The 16,351-nt window shown below is 38.5% G+C and overlaps 1 protein-coding gene across 2 annotated transcripts in view; it reads right to left on the bottom strand.

Annotated features, from left to right (window-relative positions):
* Positions 1–7,931, bottom strand: part of LDLRAD4 (low density lipoprotein receptor class A domain containing 4) — a 305,806-nt gene extending 297,875 nt beyond the window's left edge. For both annotated transcript variants that reach the window (XM_030486634.1, XM_030486652.1), the window contains exon 1: positions 7,842–7,931. The gene's annotated coding sequence lies outside the window, so the exon portion shown is untranslated. The remainder of the gene's footprint in view (positions 1–7,841) is intronic.
* Positions 7,932–16,351: the final 8,420 nt, after the last annotated feature.

Here is a 16,351-nt window from a genome sequence, read left to right as displayed (position 1 = left end):
AACTGATTAGACGTGCCATGTTCTCCTACAGTGCTAATAATTTTCCTAGGTTAGGAAACTATTTACACAATAGGTAGTGATGCCATATATTAAAGCTTTGGTGTTTTTTTAAATGTTAAGTGAAAGGCTGGATTATAATCCTAACAGTGAAAAACTCCTGTTGCAGATTATTGCAACTTGGTAAATTCTTCTGATACAATGTCACTGTTTGAAGAAATATGAGTCAATTCACACCGTGGCATTAACCTCTAACTTTGTTCATTTTCTATTATTACATGTTACCATTTCTACAGTAGTTTTCCCTTCATGGCATAAAACAGAGACTACCCAAAGGATGAATTGGGAATACATATGGAAAGAACTTCCCCTTGGTAGGAGCTCTGCCTCACTTGTGTAACATCTTGCTCTTGTTAAGTATCCTATTCACTACGCCACACTCTAACAGTAGGAATCCATGAACAAATTGTCACAAGTTAAGCAAGGATGTCAAATTTACTACAAAACAGTTAATCTGTCATTATTTGTTATAAAATGTATACTCTGCCCCAGCCAACGCATGCAGAAAAAGTTGGTCTCTAACCAAGAAAATAAATGCCTTTGAATTAGCTCATATTGACCTGACAATAACAATTTGCATGCCGGCAGTTAATGCAAAACAGCTGACTTGGAGTAATTTACTTCGAATAAGGAGTTAGAGACTGAGCAGGTTATTCGTGCATGTGTACTCTCACTGTACATGCACTCACATTATGTCAGACGGTCTGGCAACATTTCTATAAAACACAGCCACACCTATATCTTATGCCAATCTGAGTTACATCGTTTCCAGAAAATTTCACTTCTTCAAGCTATGTCTTTCTGGCAAGATGACAAATGTGTGAAATAATGTCTTTGTTCCTCAAACTTGAGACTTTTCACCAGTGCGCATACATGGGCAAATAAATACCTGCTAAAATAGCTATGCCAGTCACAGCTTTTTAGCACATAACTATCCCAAACGGTATTGCTTCAAAACTTGACAACTGTAAAACAATAAAGCCTGTTCCTGCTCACAGGTATTAGAACTATCTTCTTAGCACTTATTTTTGCTTTTTACAGTGCTATTTCTTTCTTTCTCTGCAGTACTCCATTTGTTACCCTGAAAGCATGAGAGAATAGCAACATCAGAACTTGAATTACACCACATGCAGAGAGGCCATGCACAAACCTTAGAGCCTCGCAGGGGAAGCAGACACTATGTTATCTCCAAGCCCTTTCTCCCTCCAAATATCTGCCCTTCTGCTGAGGGCAAGGCCACAGAGCAAAGAAGATATTGTTCTGTTCAACCCCATTCCTGGCACCGCAGCCCAACAGCAGCGTGGAAATCTTGGCAGGGAACATCAGTGCTTTGGCCATTTGAGCAGTTGCATGGGGCATCCAGCCAGGGGCTGCACAGCTGCTGCTGCTGGAAGAGCCTTCCAAGCAACCCTCTCACCTACTGGGCCTCCCTGGTTTCACACACCGCTCACCGATACAGTGGAGGATGTAGCAGTACCAGGGAGACCTCCCCCCATCCACAAGTCCTCCTATTAACTGGTATAGGCTCTACTTGGTAATTAACTGCAATGATCCAGGCACAGCCTAGGTGCTGAGTTTGTCTAAAGAAGCCCCAAGAACACCAGAATCACATCTGCCACCAGAAATAAAACAAAAAAATGCTCTGGAGTCAATATAGCTGTGATTTGACTGTTTTTAAAGAGAATTACATGTGCATAGGAATTTGTGTGCCAGTGGGCAGCCTCAGCTTTGTACCAGACATATGATTTTATAGGAAATCCAGATGTCATTTTAGAACAGTGTCAAAAGGCAGACTAAAATTAGCATTTACCAAATGACTTTTTTAAAGAAAAAAATATGCTCTGCAGCTTACAAAAAGAATCATAAAAATATCTAAGACTCATATATTTCTTTTAGCAATGTCATTGGGTTTTCTCTCAAATGTATAAGACTAAAGAATCAAGAGCAGAAATACTTTCCATGTTTCTATATGGCTCATAACTCGGGATCAGTTTATAAGTCTCAGTAGTTCCCCCAGATTACAGAGCTGTCCACCACTATAGTTTGATTTACATGCATGACATGTACCTGCATGAAAAATCTTGATACAATGGAAAAGACCAAGATGGGGTTTTTACATATATTTAGCAAACAAATGAAGCTACTTTCTACAGTCTTAGGTTTTCTCAGGCAGTATTAGAACTGCCTGGGCACTACCAGTTGGTGCAAGCACGAAAAACACCCAAACCACCATTGCCTACTTTGTTCCGAGACAGCCACTGCAAAGCTCTATACCTACCACTCTACAGAGTGAGTTCACCTTCACGCCATGCTGTGCCTACCCAAATTGTAGCAGTCACCCACTTTCACTGAATAAAATAGTGCTTTATTTGCAAAGATTTAAATAAAGCTCTCTTTGTTCATGAAAGATCTCTATTGTTTCCAGCAAAAGGCATGATCTCATCATTCTGATATAATTGTCCCATTAATTGCGTGAAAGAAACTTTGCACTGCCACAGCTGAGACAGATCACCCAGGAGGTGAATCTGGGAGTCTAGAGGGATGTTTACAATTTACCTCATCAACAGGAAGAAGAATATGTGTCATTTAGCTATTCCCTACAAGTAACAAAGAAAGCAAAATCAGCACAGGGCTATGCTGACATCAAGATGCCATTCAAGGGGTATCCAGCCCCAACAATGTCTCAGCCTCATAATAAGCCTTTTACGATCAGTTGGCCCCCAGTTGCCTTGAAAAATTCCATCTCAGAAAGGGATTAAAGATGTCTGTTAGCCAGGAACATTCAGTTCCTTCAGGAACACCTGTTTGTTTTAAAGATTGGTGATGGCATTTTCTGCTGCAGAGTCTTTAAGTTCTGCAGAGATGTACTCCATGTAGCTTTTTGCTTGGTTGCAGGTTTTTGATAAAAATTGTTTAGATTTGCAAGTCACAACAAAGAAATTTTCAGGAAAAAATGGTATTATTATAGTTGGGTTTGGTTTGGGTTTGGTTTGGGTTTTTTTTATGAAAAAAACATTGTGATCATACAATTTATATTGATCTGTTGTAACAGATATTACCATTCTTAATACAGTTTCTGAGCTAGTGACTGTCTTCCAAGCCACTCTTCCTTCCAGATTTCTAGTCAAAGAAGCGAATAAAAGATGATCAGATATAACAGCTGTATGAAAGAAAAATGCTGTCTTTCAGATGCATCCCAGTAAGTAGATTGTTTCAGCAACTTACAACTTACTCTTGAACTGACATGAGTACTCAAGTCATTTCTAAAACAAACATCACAAGGCTTAGCTACAATAGAAATGTGTTACCCTTCAGTGCTTTGAGAGTTTCAATTTAACCAGACCGACAATTTACAGAAGCTTGATGCTGAAATAGCAGGACTGATGTGGGTGCAAGGACGCTGCATTAAATGTTCTTACATGTTCTGTAAGTCCCACTAAGAAGCCTGAAGTCCTTGAGATTCTACACTGTTCTTGGTGTTTAAAGCCAGAGATTCAGGAATGTGGAATGACAAGATCAGGCCCATACCCTCATCGCTACAGAAGGCAAGACCAAGTAAAACACTATCTCCACCACAGGTCCTTCTACTTTTCCCAGCTGGATGTAGTGATACACATCAACACTATGCGAGAACAGGTGAAGACTTCTCACCTTTCCTCCAGCTCACACTCTTGTGGCCCTAGGATTGGGGTCCTACCCTTGTACTCCCACCGCTTCCACTTGTATTTCAGCCTGGCTTTGCCTTTTTTTTGTTTCAAGGATTCTGTCTGACACACCTGACTCTACAGGCATGGCTGTTTATCTGCTTTTCCTGGAATGACTTCTTGGACTTTGGGACTGAGTACAAATGTATCTTCATCTTCAAACAGGAAGATCCATTTGAGGGACCATATACTAGTCTGACCTGCTAGATCTTAAGCCTATATTAACACAGAAAATAGACTTCATCCTATCCCTGGATAATCAAGTTGGGCAAATTCTTGGCAAGGGGGAACCAAAATTTGCCTCCTTTAGATGTCAATATTTATGATGTTTCATATCCTGAGATACACACATTAACTGGGCTAAGCACAGTGGAGTTCTTCCTCTGCAGAGAGGAAGTACTGCCTCCCATACTAGTAAGTCCTCAACTCGAACATCTTGAAGAACAAATGCTTTAACACACAGCCTGCATTGCCTTTGTTGCTTTAGGTGAGGCATGTGACTTATTTCTGTACTGCCTATAGATCTGTTGAAAACTGTTGCTCATAAATAGCTAATCTCACCACAGGCTGCTTCCCACCCCCTGTTTAAGAACAGGATACCACCTTTTTCACAGACCTTTCCAAGTGATAGCAGGCTTTTTTCTTGAATATTTGTTTTCATGTAGTTCATGTGACAAGAGTATTTTGTCCAGGTCAAAAAGGGACCAACCTCTGGCCAGCAAGTATTGGTGGTGCAGAGGCACACCTCTTCATGCCTGGACCCTCTGATACAAGAGTCTTCCACATGACAAGAATCTGCCTAAGCAAGCAGTGTGGGCTTTACTCATCAAAATTATAAATAGGAAGCCCACTGTTCCCCAAGGCAATTGTCAGGCAACTCCCACATCACCAAATTAACAAAAAAACATCTTAGGACAAGCTTCATGTTATCACTTCATCACATATAAATTGGATTACTGAGGAAGCAGGTTTAAGAACTGGAGTGCACTCCAAGGCATTAACAGATCACTCAGCCTCTGCTGTTGCAGTTCAGGGATGGGAGCATCTGGGTTTCAACCCAATCTCATGAGTTTCAGAAAAAATGGCACCTAGGTGGGCTGGTCTTCAGTCAAGCTGACAAAGGCATCCTCGTTCTTGGCATCACTGTTCCAAGCTGGCCTGCCTTCTATTCCAGCATGTCTTTCTGACCTAAAAAGACTCTACATACCGACACCCTGCTTTAAGTCACATGCCTGTAGAAGGGAGCAGATCAGCAGCATGGGTAGCTCGTGGCTATGGAAATGCCAAAAGCAGCTTTCCAAGGTGAGGGGTGTCTCCAAGACCCTTGGCCCCTGCAGCAGATATATTGCTTCTGCCCAAGTTTTGGAATAACTAGTGTGTCTTCAAAAACTCCTCCGGCTCAGAAGAGGTTACAACCTCCAGCCGCCTGTCATCGCCCTTCTGCTAGAGATTATCTGCTGGAGGGGCTCTTATTACAAATGTTCCACAATCTGTTGCCTTCAAAGTGAACCAAGTTAACTTAAAAAAAAAAAAAAAAAAAAAAAAAGAAAAACAAAAAGGGGGAAAACGTCTTCCTAACCTAACTCATTTGACAGACAAGTTAGAAAATGACAACACACACAACAAACAAATCTGAGATGATAATCACAAGCTGAAAAGATGGTAACAAGCAGCTAAGGGCAGTTATCTCTTCTGCAAGCATAACAAGATCCAGACAGTAACTTCTGCCCATGACTTCATTAAACTACAATTGTCTTCTAAAAGGCATCTTATTTTCTATACGTTGCTAGAATCAAGAAAAATTATATTAGTAAATTACTCATCCATATTGCTAAAGCTGATATCTTCTACTTAATCCATAAACAACACTCTTTCTGCACAGCCAAGTGTCAAAATATCCAAAGCTTTTTCCCAAAACTTTTGTTTAAAAGGCCTTACCAACTTTCTTACCTTCAACAAGTTAAAATTTTGACCCGTTCAACTCATTCTCTATTGCACCAAACTCTTTTAAATTACTTCTAATATTCCAAACGCAAGCTTCATTTTCAGTACATGAATTTCTATTTCACTCTACTCATAGGCTTTTGCAATTACACAAAACAAAATTTATCTTTCTACAAAAGACTGGATGAGAACCTCCTTGCCATAAAATAAGATCCATGATAACCTCCTTACTGAAGTGATGCAGAAGTATCTTACCTAGAACTTTCCCAAGAGTGTAACTGCTATCTTGTGGCAGCATAGCTGGTTTCATTTCTGGTGACGCTAGTGATTATTATTCTTTTGAGTAGTGGTGGTGGTTGTTATTATTATTATTATAGCAGTTCTGGGAACTAGCCTCAGATCTTTTGTGGGGATTTTTTGTTCATTTGTTTTGGAGTTTGGTGGGGGTTTTTTTAAACTCTCAAACATATTTTGTTTACAGCAGTACCAAACATCCTAACAAACCACTTCCTACAGGCCACACAGAGATGCCTGGAGCTATGACAGTAGTTTCTCTGAGGACTCCAGGAGTAGCCACAAGAGAGAGAGTTACACAGAAACTATAGATACTGTGCAAGAAATATGTGGCATATGGAAGAGACTTTGAAAGTACTTCTTAACATACACCAGCTGCCTAATGTGAATTGTTTGAACACAGGAAAAGTTATGCTGGTGTGAAGGGGCAGCAAAAGAGTTTTGGAGAAGTACATAACTTGCCTACATTAAATGGTTTATTCAATTAAATGGCAAAAGTAAGCAGTAATTGTTGTTCTAGGTATGCAAATGCTTTGAAAATTCCATCCCATTATTCAATTTACTTGATTTCTAAAAATACCAAACCTTTTATATTACTATTCAGCTACACAACAGGTTGCTAGCCTGCACATCAGCATTGTTTCCAGAGACAGCTTTTAGGCTCATGGTCGTGTTTTCACAATTAAAACCAGGTAAGAATCTTTATCTCATGATCTTAGGTTATGTTCACATCCTGTTCACACACATCTTGCTTTCTGTTTTGTCGCAAGGACAAGAGAGCTTAAATACTTTGTACTACCACTTCTGTCTTTTCATTTAGTTCTTTCAGTTCCTTAATTCTTGCAATATTTATTCGTTTTTCAACTATTGTCAACAACTAAGTGCATCAAATTTTCCTTTCTCCTTTTCAACTCTATAGAGAGAAAGCTATGGGGCTGTGTGAAGTTTAAAAATTTAAAACTAAAAATATTAAAAGTTAATGCTGTTAGTCCAATTCCTCCATGGCTTTTCATATCAGATATGCTACATTTAGAGGACTTTTTTGAACTGCCAGTATAATCAACTATAAAAAACAAAAATATTTTTTTAACTATATTATAGAATTATACTCAATGACAACATATTTGTCATTCAGACTTGATGGTCTTAAAGGTCTTTTCCAACCTAGTTGATTCTATGATTATATATATACATATATAATCTACATCTGTAAAATTTCTACTTGCTATTGAGATAGCAACAAACTGTGGGAAATGCCCCTCTGATCCTAATGCACAATTCATGTTTATTCCATAGAAGAAACCATAAAGTACACAAAATAAACCTTCAAAAGGCGTGGTTTTATGAGAGATTATTATAGGTACACATCTGTTGAAATCAATAGAAAACAAACTTTAATATTTCATCAAATTAGTTTTGTCAGGTCACCTCTAGATTCTGTTACGTGAATCTTTTGTCCCTAACACTCAGCAAAATAATCTAGAAAGGGAAGCATGTTTGTTCAAGAGGGGCTTAGAACAGAACACAAGGTCCAAATATTCTTGAATTTTGGAAAGCCTACTCCACACCATTATCTTTATTTACACTCGAAGAGAGAGAGAAAACTGTGAGAGCTGTATCAATATCAAAGTGACGAGGACATTTTAATACTTTGCCTTTGCACCCAGTGATTCCCATAGAGAAAATAAATCAAGAAACCACTCCTACACCAAACACTCCAATGAAAATAAAAAAACAAAACCAAAACTAATTAAACAAAAAACCCCAACCCAATACTAAGAGCTCCTAAACTCTACACAATATAATCTCAGAGTGACAACAGGGTGACACACCCCAATTTACCTGAAAGGAAGCAAATTTTTCCTGCTCTTTGGATCTTACACATGCCAGCGAGTTAAAGTATGAGCCTGCGTTGCTTTGGCATTCCCTTCCCTCTCCATGGAGGCCCTGGTCTCCAAATACTGATAGCATCCACAGGAACAAACAAACAGGAGTTCTGAGCTGATTTTTACACAATTGCTGAAAACCTGTAAGATAAAGGTGAAGCACATCTGAACAGATTATTGGAAAAGCAAAAAAAAAAAAAAACAAAAAACAAAAGCAATATGTGGACACAAGATATTTCTTTCTGAATATAGAAACCCCACTTGCCTAGCTATCATCCTTTACTATGAACAAACTTTCAAAGACTGTTTCTCTAGTACTCATGAGTCATTTTCTAACATCGCGTCTTTGGCGGCTTGAAGCATTTTGAAAGTGGAAAGCAAACAAAATTGCTTTTAATGCACTCATAAGAGGGTACTTCAGGTTTTTTAAAAGCCATTTTTTCCTCTATCTTTTAGCTGCTAGGAGGCTTTAAATGGGACCCCTGTAGGTTTTTGTCTGTAAACCATACGAGAGCATAAAAGCTTGGAAAACTTGCAGAGATTCTGAAGCAGGTTCACACAGCTTCATTGAAACTGTGTGTGGTTTTGAAGCTCACCAGGGCTCTACTCACTAGGAACCATTTAAAATTGCCAACTTAAAAAAATAGATTTAAAACTCATAAAGGATTATGATGAAAACGTAAGACTTATTCTGTAGGCTTCCAGCTTGAAAGAAAAAATACTATTCTGTAAATAGGGAGGAATGGGTTATCATTCTCTAAAGGTTTTTGCAGATTATTTCTCTGAAAACACACATAGTAGCCTGAAAAAAGGATCAGAGTAACCTCTGTAAACACAGCCTAAATTAACCTCCATCAAAGTGATTTACCTGTATTAAAAGAATCAAACTGATCAACCCATTATACCAACACATGGTGGCTCAACTACCCTAAAATCACTTGCAGGATTGTTACAATGGAAATGTGTCAAATCTTTCCCTGTCTTTGGAGGTGACCCTTCTCAACCTTTCACTTCAGTATCAATCAGAATAGCCAACAAGAGAAGAAGGCTTGGAAAACCAGCACTGCCACCCATAAATACCATGAGAAATGTGAAACTACTTTCATTTATAGGAAGAATCAGTCAAATAACATTTTCTAACACCATTATCTCACTATCACAAATTTCTCATTTTATATTGTAAGATTTACTAGAACTTGTTGCCGCGAAAGAAAATGGAAAAGTATTGTTCTGAATGCTAAGGGAGACATGAAGAATTTATCACAATAGGGTCTAATATGGTATTTCCTGTACATACAGAGTTGTCATTAAAGCCTGAGAGAGTTCTGTGAGGAAAGATTGCCAGACTGGATTTTTACTTCAGTCAACACTGAAATTCTAGTAAGATACTAAAAAGTTAATGGACAGAAATGAAACTGTGGTTTTGATGTTTTCTGATGGCAAGTGGCACAATGGATGAACAATGTTTTATTTAAATTTGTTGTGGGACTGATTTTGCCACTAGTAGTTGCTTTTAGCTTTTATACTCATTACTTATAAATTTCATATTCATTGATAGTGAAGAATACTCAGCAATGCTGTTGATTTCAGATTAACCATTCAGTATGTCAGCAGCTGTGCAATGCCAGAGAATCAATGTAGCTTGTTCGCTGGGATCTTAAAGATCCCAACATGGGGTTGGTCATGCAAGCTTATTTTATCATAAGCACAACAAGCCACGGAATTAACGCCTATCTGAGGAAGGTCTATATTTCATCTCTTCTCTTAATATATAATACTCGAAAAGCTGTTGACCCTTTTTCCTAGCATCCTATTTGGCTAGAGATCCGTTGACCCACATTAAATGACCAAAATCTACAATACATGAGCCCTAGCATAGGAGCAGGAGGGAGTAGAGATAAACAGTTTCCTAAGTCTTTGCAAGAGCTGAGATTTTAAAGAGCTCCCAGAGGTACAAAGGAAAAGGTTCAAGCTATGAAGAGGAAACCCAGATGTTTATCCTTGCCTATTTGGACTCGAGGGGACAGAGAACGTGACCTCAAATCTAGTGACGGGAAGCAAGATACACTGACCAGGTGCTTAAAAGACTTCACTGCCAAAGAAAACACCAGTATACTCCATCAACCTTGTGTGTACACTTGTAGCAACCTTCAGTCCTTCAGAGGAAGGGAGGGAGGGAAATGAGGAGAAAAACCTCCACCACTACAAGTAAAAACAAACAAACAAACAAACGAACGAAACTTTCAGAAGCCAGGGAAGGGAAATTACTTCCCGGATCCTACAGGTAAATAGCAATTCTGAAGCATGGCATTAATACAGCACAAGTGTAATGTAAACAGATACTCAAGTAGTCTCACTGCTTAAAAAAAACGGGGGGGGGGGGGGGAGGAAAAAGAAGGAGGGGGAGAGGTACTATTCAAAGTAGTACTCAAAAAGAGTAAAGTCTGGAAGAGCACGGCCCACGGCTGGCATCTCAGTATTTCTTTTCCATCGCTTCGACCAATTTGAAGAAAATCCCTGCAAAGAAGCTTTCATAAGATGGCATTTTTGTGATTCAGCATAGCACCAATATTCCTTTTGAGTTTTATAACTGTTCCTAGAACATTCTTGGCAATGAATTTGAACTTTCTGAAAGAGGTTGCATTTCACTGTAAATGGTTATCTGGTATTCACAACACAAAATAAGCATTTGAATATTTATTGTGAGCACATTGCATTTTAGGGAGAACACACAAAGATTCTTACCACAATTATCTTGTTCCAGCTTTAATATATTAGCTGTCACCTCTTTAATGGATCTTGTGAGAAAGGAAAGTTTCTTTCTTTAACTCTCTTTTCCCCCTGAACGCAATTACCACCTCATTCAGAGCTCTTTGTGTCCACCTAATCTCTCTGATTATGTCTCTGACACCACCACAATACTACATGACTGACATACCTGACAGCTGTGACTAGTGACAGAATACTCACAATGAAAACCAGCTCTATGCAGGATGAGTATTACCTACCGCCAGCCTCATAGAACAAACATGGAAGGAAGGTAAAAAAGGGGTGGGGGCATTTCACGACTAGCCTAACCCCTACCGATTTTTCCTCCTTTTAGAGCCAAACAGCATTGACAAGCAGAGCCTCTTTGTACATACCTACCTAATGAACCAATTGTTGGATGAATACAAAAGAACACCCATTAGTATTTTAATTTTGAATTTATAGGGTAGAAAATGCATGTTTGGAGACCTGACTTACAAGTAGGACTTGATGGATCATTTTGTCTCTCTCCAGCCCTTTTATGCTTCTCTGGGTCATAACTCCCAGCTGGTGCTCAACTGTCAGATTTAGGCAGGTGGCAATAGATGAGAGCCTGTGAGGAAAGCTATACCTGAAAATCTCATTCCCAGACAACAAGCTGCCACTGGAATCAAGCACAAACTACTTCAGAATTCAGTATTTTGAGCCATAGACATGAAGTAGTATTTCAAGTAATTAGCTACAATAGTAATAATGAATACATTAATCAGGAAAAATATTCAGGTAAAGTGCTTTACAAAGTGTCTTATGCTTTAAAAATTTCAGGTTTTTTATTTCAGGTTTACATTAAAAGCTTCATCTTGTCAGGACTTTCCTTTTTCTCCCCATTAAAAAAAGGATGAGAATTTTGGGAATAAGGATGGAACAGATTTTTCTAAATATACTGAATATTCAGAACAAACGATTTAGTTGCATCTTTCTGAGCTCTTGAGCAGCTTTGGAAATTATGCATTCCCAGAATCAGAGAGAAGGGGCAGAAATCTTACATATTCAAATTGGAACATCTAGAGCCAAAATGTGCCAACTCAGGCATCCAGTTTTCGGAGAGGATCAGGTAATATATACAGAAACTTAATCCAAGTGCTTTATATCTATCTGATTTTACATCTAAAAACTGCTCATTTAAGAGATTCCTCAGACAATCATACAACAAAAATAAAACACACAAGTTTGAAGGATATGCTTAGGAAAGCTTTGTGATCAAACGGTATGTTATTGGAAGCTGAATTGCTCATTTTCTATCTTAACTTTCTTATGCTGCGAGGTTTTCATGCTGTTACTATAGAGTCAGCACAACATTACATTCAGTTTGAAAAGGTTTAAGGAGCAGTTTAAGTAAATTAATAAATCATTTAATGAAAACCCTCTTTTTAATCCATCGTGTTCCAGCTTGCAATACTTGTTCACGCTACAGTTAAGTTACCACTACCTAAGAACCTGTAATGCAGATTCCATGGTACATGATGTATCAGTGAACTAATGCAGTACTATAAAGAAAAACATTCATTGTAAAGAATGAATACTGTCAAGAAAAACATTCATGTTAATAAGCACTTTGAAAAATAGCTCTTCTACTGTTAAAGCCAAGTCAAATTTTCAAATGGGAAGCTAGAATCAATATTCTACTTAACTGGTAAATTTGGTGAGAAAATTGGTATAATGCAAACATTGACACTTAAAATAAGTTATCTTACTGAACATGAGGCATGACTGCAAGCAGGTGGATTCTTCGCACAAGTATTTCACATCTGTTTTACTGATTTTAAGACATGTATGCTCTTCATCTGTGGTATACAATGAAAGCAGTAAGGTACGAACTTTTATCATCTAGTTTGGAAAGGAAAAAAGTTAGAACAAGATAGCTGTGAATAAAAGTCAAGATATTCAATTACAGTCCCAGGGACAACTGATCTTATGTCGAATGCCCACTGTGTCATTAGCTCCCAAGGCCTTTTGTTCCCATAATGCCTTTTCTCATTTCCAAAGATGCTATAATATAGAAAGCTAACAAACTTCACATATATAAAATACACTACCTACTAACCTCGTAGTCAACTCCGATAGCACTGTAGCCCCCCAACTCCTCCACAAATCAGAAGAGCAAGTATATACCAGCATTTCATGTAACAGGCATTCCAACCACAGAAATGCCCCAGTCTTTAATACTCCACTTCAAAAAGCCACCACTACCCTCAATAACTCACTTTATACACCAAATCCCCCTCACAAAATTTTCTTTACCATTTTAAGCTTTCACACAATCAAAATAATTTTGCAGACAGCCAGGCCTTGATATGCACCTTTACTAGGTTTTCTGAACACTAATTAGTTTCAGATGCCAGGGCAACAATCTCCAAAACAGACTGAAGCACGTGTACAGAATGTATTATAACTCCATTTGTAGTCAATGATGTGAAAACTTTACAAAGCTGTTGAATAATTATGATTACTAATATCCCAATTAGGTTGAGCAGGTACAAAGCCATCCTCAGTGTTAGACACTTGATGAATTTTTAAAAATCATTTATTTCTGAATTTTCTCTCTAACCTTAAAACCAACAAGTAAGATTACTATAATTAAAGAGACATAGTTTGGCATTTGTTTGGGGGTTTTTTTGAGTTTGCCTGCTTGGGATGTCTGAGCCAGTCTTCCCAGTCTGAGACAAAGAATTGCATCCAACAACAGGAGAAAGCTGAAAAAACTGACAATGACCAAAATGAGAGAAGAATTATACCCAAAGCTAATTCTGATTCTTTCATCAAAAGTATCGAAAATAGTTTAAACTCTTAATAAAATCTGCAGTCTTTGAGAACTGGTTAGAATTATTCTGTTTTTCTGTATCCCTAAAAGGTGTAGAGGCAGAGATCAGGCTGCTTCATAGTAAGTGCTGCACAACCCAAAGCAAGATTGTCTTGACTAAAAGTTTACCACGTAGATGAAAGCAACCATAGGGAAAGGGGGAAGGAAGCAGTCTCATTTTATGGCCTAGTAATGGAAGCAGTTTGACTTCCTCAAGACTTTTAAAGTCGCACTGATGTTTTCACTTTGCAAGTAAAAATACATTGGCTGAGCTCCAGCTTTTGCACTTTCATAACTGGGGAAAAACTTCATCTAGAACTGACGAATCAGCTCTCTGTCAGACTGGGGCTTCCACTGAAGTATCCCTCTCTTCCTCACCTTCTCTGCCTCACCAAAAAGAACCAAATAAAAATTTAACAAACCCTGATCACATAAATCTGTCTTCGAGTTTGCATTGCACACACTAGAGCATATGTTCCTTTCTCTAGAGATAATTTGCTTTACACTCCTATATGACAAGGTCCATGTCTAGAGATCATAATTATTGCCAGTATGTCCAATGGCTGTTGTAACCATACCAAAATAGTATGGAGCACTTAAAATTGGGGGTATGGGGGGGGGGGGGGAATCATGCACAATTTATTCTTCAGCAGGTAGGTTAATTACACATCATGTAGTACTAATAGAAACTTCTGTTAAACACTTGTGAAACAAGAGCCTCAGGAGTAGAACAGCTAAAATATTTGAAGATTACCTATCCTTCTTATATCACTTGGAATCATTTTGATTTGTCTTATGAATACAAGTATAGCAAATATAATTCAAACAGCCAAAACAACTGCTGGCACAAGTGCTCTAGGGATGTTCTCCAGCACAGAGTCTCGTCATGGAGTTACCAGCCTGTAACTTCCTTTTCCCACTGCAAAGGAAGTCATTGTTATTAGAAATTAATCAAGCAAGATGAGCTGCAAAGAAATGTCAGAATATTTAGCATCACCTGCAAAACAGGATTCCCCTGGATAATGAGGGCAGGTCATTTGCTTATAATCATTCTTCAAAATGTGTTTCACCCATAAACATATTTACACATTTATGCACACACACAAGCACAGTTCAGCAGAGTATCCACAGCAGCACATTCTGCACCCTCTTCCTTCCTTACGTCCAATCCAGGCAGTAACACAGGGAAGAATGCAGAACCATTCCTCCCAGTTGCTCTCATCTCAAGAATTCAAGAAAAGCCCATAACAGAAGTGTGAACAGAGTCCCAGACAGCAGGCCTACCACAGGAACACCACACAAAGACGATTCTGAATTTAGACCAAATAAACAATTATCCAAAGTTGGGCTTCCTTATTGCAATTCAAAGGCACTCTTTTACAAAGATCATTACTTAGCGGGAAATTCTCTGTGACAATACCGACAGCTGTTACAACTCCTTAGGCACAGACAGAAACAAGGAATCTTTTTAAAGAGGCTTGTTTTATTAATAGAGAAGGAACAGAGGGTGGTCCGGCATCAAAGTAATGAAGGTTTAATTCTAAATTTAGAGGTAAGTAATCTGGAATAAACTGAAAATCACAATCACTCTTTGACAAAAATTTGGGATATCTTCTAAGAGTTTTTTTATCCTTATGGAAACCGGTCTTACAAAGATTCTTACCACAGGAGGGGCTGTCACCTAACCTTGTGGAAAGAACTACTAAAAACATCCCAATGGATAGTAAAAGGTACAAAATCACATAGCTCTTATTAACGTAGTGATCCTTCCTCCTCAGCGATCCAGGTTCCTTATTAACAGACAGTCATCTAAGGACAATTTCTACTGAGAAAGCAAAGTTATTGAGAAAAAGGTAAAGGTTAATCAATCCCTCCAGAAACCGATTCAGAAAAGACTACCAGCAAGTTGAGCATGTAAGACTAGACTGCAGGTGGCAAGCCTTCTGATGTCTAGGTTAATTTCTTTCAGTAAATCTTCCCTTCCTGGTTTCCAGACTGCTGAGAAACAAGGTTTTATGAAGAAACAGCAGCTTAGTACACTTTAATATAACATTGGTGGCATGTATCACAGGCAATGCACTGGGTTCTTGATGTTTTGCCTCACGTTTTTTTTTCAAAATGTCAATTGTTTGAAAATGCATTTAAACAATCTCACATTGAAAGGAATTTCACTCACAGTTCTACCAACCTGAAGAAAGGAACAATGTACATATGCTATGACAGAACTATGCTGTCAAAAAGCTACACTGCTAGCTTAAGGCAACTTCAGACATATAGCTCTACGCTACAGAAATAAAATAGCAGGCAGAACCAAAGGGTACAAAGGACATAGTAACAATGGGTAAGCTGATTGTGGAACTGTTATTCATTGAATCCTACAATATAGGATCTGGAGAGAAATTTAGAAAGAAGCAAGTTCAGCATACCAAAAAGAACCCCCAAAAACTTTGTTAAAAGGGCAGACAGTGAACTTCAAGAGCTTTCCAGGTGAGGTTGTGCAAACAAGGTGTCAAGGGGGTCAGAAAGGTGAACAGATATATTCACAAACAGGTCCATACATGCAAGATAAGGGATAGGTGGAAATCTACCTCCCATCCCTACTCCAATGGCTGCAGATGCTGAGCAAATGCAAGAGGAGTGAACCCAAGGCAGCAGAGCCAAGCTTATGTCGTCTCTCAAAGCAACATCTTTTCACCACACCTAGAGACAGAATACTGTGTCAGACGAATCGTTCTGGAGGGCTGAATGCAGTATTGCTCATGTTTAACTAAAACTGTTTTCGCATTGTTAGAGTTAAAACAATGCTCATGCCTGCCACTGAACTGTGTGAAAAGTTAGAGGCTGACTGTAAGATCTTC

The sequence above is a fragment of the Strigops habroptila genome, chromosome 1 (assembly GCF_004027225.2).
Source record: "Strigops habroptila isolate Jane chromosome 1, bStrHab1.2.pri, whole genome shotgun sequence".
Taxonomy (NCBI): domain Eukaryota; kingdom Metazoa; phylum Chordata; class Aves; order Psittaciformes; family Psittacidae; genus Strigops; species Strigops habroptila.
Note: the sequence above shows the minus strand (reverse complement) of the source record. Positions and strands in the feature narration are given on the sequence as shown.